The sequence below is a fragment of the Cicer arietinum genome, chromosome 4 (assembly GCF_000331145.2).
Source record: "Cicer arietinum cultivar CDC Frontier isolate Library 1 chromosome 4, Cicar.CDCFrontier_v2.0, whole genome shotgun sequence".
Taxonomy (NCBI): domain Eukaryota; kingdom Viridiplantae; phylum Streptophyta; class Magnoliopsida; order Fabales; family Fabaceae; genus Cicer; species Cicer arietinum.
Genome location: NC_021163.2, coordinates 51,529,155 through 51,532,001, shown reverse-complemented (window position 1 = coordinate 51,532,001; position 2,847 = coordinate 51,529,155). Strand labels below are relative to the sequence as shown.

At 32.0% G+C, this 2,847-nt stretch overlaps 1 long non-coding RNA gene across 1 annotated transcript in view; it reads left to right on the top strand.

The window, feature by feature from the left end:
* Nucleotides 1-1,231, top strand: part of LOC140920186 (uncharacterized) — a 2,512-nt gene extending 1,281 nt beyond the window's left edge. The window contains exon 2 of the long non-coding RNA XR_012162846.1: nucleotides 909-1,231. This is a non-coding gene — a long non-coding RNA (uncharacterized lncRNA). The remainder of the gene's footprint in view (nucleotides 1-908) is intronic.
* The last annotated feature ends 1,616 nt before the right edge of the window (nucleotides 1,232-2,847 follow it).

Here is a 2,847-nt window from a genome sequence, read left to right as displayed (position 1 = left end):
AGAGTATGCTCATGCATTTCATAGTACATGGTGACCGCGATGGGGCCATGGTGATAGTGGTGACCGTGATGGGCCACGAGATGATGTCATGTGAATTGTTGGTTCATCTTATCCTTGCGGGGATTGTCGCGTCGTGCTGATCTGTGAGAGATTGCACTCTAGAATGTGCTGATCTGTGAGCGATTGCACTCTAGAAAATTGTGTTGGTCTGTGAGCGACTGCATTCTTGTATGTCGTGCTGGTCTGTGAGAGACTGCACGCTAGTAAATCGTGTTGATCCGTGAAAGATTGCACCTCGGTAATTAGTACTGGTCTGTGAGAGGCTGTACAATTATGATTTACGCCCCTCGAGGAGGGTTTTGGTTTGGAATTCTGAAATGATGCATTTTGGCATATACGCTTTGCATTAGAGTGTTTGGCACGCGAGTCATGTTTGTTATACTTTGATAATTGTATATGCATATTCGGTTGTTGTTGTGATTTGTCGTAATTACTTTGAGGTGTGAAGTTAGGTTGATCAAGTTTTGATGTATTTATGTGTTCATAATTGATTTAATGAATATTCGATGTGTGATTGATGTGTGAATTTGTAGAGATTAATTTGGTGTTAATTATGTGTTCATAGTTGATAACATTAATGTTTGAAGTGTTGATTGATTCAGAGCCATTTTAGAATTGAAAATCTGCCTTTTCTCAATTGTATTCGGCTACGACAATGCAGTTTGTCAAAACTTCATTTTTCAACATTGTTTATGCATTTTTGGACATATGAAAACCCTTTCGAGGAGTATGCTAAGACGAAAGGTTCTTTTGAGCATTTGAAAATATAAGAATTTTGTTATGTGATGTTTGTTAATTTCGGTTGGTGACCTTTACAATTATTGTGAAAATCTGAGGTTTGCCCTCAGATAAGAACCAGGATCATCCTACCGGTTAGTACCCTGGAGATGGGAAAGTAGTTAGTCATACTTGACCAAAGCTGTGTCAGGAGGATCTTGCGGGGCGCGTGGAGATCACCAGGGTGGTGTAGTTTTGTAGCATGATCAGATTAGGTGGTTGCATAGGGACTAGAAGTCTTTCTTTTGGGATGAGTTCATTTTAATTTGGAAGATTGTACCTGCACCAATATTGTGAGCTTGACATTTTATTTTCGATGGGTTCCATGTACCACTTTTGATGTGTAAATACTTTGGATTCGTATTTCAAAAACTATTCCGCTGCTTGTAAATTATGTTGACTTATTTGTCGCTGTGTTATGACTTAAATATTTTATTCAAAAGTATTTTCTTCGTTTTTATGAATTTGTTTTGGAAAAAAAAATACACTCACGCTGTTAAAAATCGGGGTGTTACACCCTCTATCCTTAAAATATTTAAAACATAAATATAATAATCAAAATACAAGTAAACTTAATTCATAATTAAAATATTTCAAGCACGAACAAGTCGTAATTTAAAAACATGCAAAAATAATTAATTTAGATATAGTTCAATTTTAAAAATTGTCACACTAATTAGGGTCAATCTTATACAATCTCAATTTATTAATCGATTAACATGTCAACAATCAATAAAATAACTACTATCTATTGCATTAACGACATGTCAATTATTTTGTTTCTTTCTCATTAGTGATTGCTTTATATGTTGTCATCATATTATCTACCAACACGCGTAATGAATAAGAAGTCACAAGGAAAGAAACGAAAGTGAGTCATCATTCTCAAGACATAATCAAATCAGAGTAAAGTAAAATGCACAATCAACATCATAACATATAACACATGAAAATATAATATCAACAAATAGAGTATAACACAAAAGATTCATAATCATCAACTACTTCACATTGGGTCCTTCTAACTCTAGATTGATACAAATAGACAAGCAACCTATTGTCCCACAAACAAGAAGGAACACTTCAATGACGCCTGTCCTTTATGTAAGACTTTCCTATTAATAACTTCCTCAAAATATCCTTGACCTCTGAGCTCTGATTATATCACACACAACCTCCAACATATCCTACTATATGAATGCAACATATAATATTTAGGATAATATTTTATCATCAACAAAAAATTATTTGACAACACTTAACTTATATGTGAGACTAAGTGTGCTACAACTGATTAACATTCATCATCAACATATCAAATAATTTCAACAATATTTAATCTTAAGTTATTAGCCTATACTTTAATATGTATTTTTTTAGTACTAGTTAATTAATAACCTAATTAATCATTGTGACTTAATCTAATCAATTACTCCTAAAACTCTAATTGATGGATTCATATATTAACCTTTTTCTAATTTCGATCCTTTACTTAATCAATTAAAGCCTTTGATCAATTAATTCATAACTTAACCATTCTCTATTTCTTATTCTTTACCTAATCGATTAATCAAGATCTACAAATTTATTCTTCTTTCCATATATTATTTTTAAGCCTTAAATACCATTCTAATTGATTTCCCAAGTTCTACTAGTCATTTATCACTTGACTTAGGCATTTTCAATTATGGACATTATCCTAATCGATTACCAAAGTCTAATTAATCAATTGTTCTCTCTTAACTTAAACTAATCAAAATTCCTAGGTCACGATTCGATTAATCTTAAATAGTTTATCAATTTTCTACAGACTTATCAATTACAACCTTCAGTCCTAAATATAAGAGAGAGTTAGGTCAATTAGAATTGATGTATCTAGTCTAATTTTTTTGTCAAATATATCAAATTTTGTTGATCCACCTTTCTCTTATATTTAGGACCGAAGAGAGTAACTCCTAACATTAATCAATTATTACATCATAAAATATAACATAATGTAGTTTCATTAAA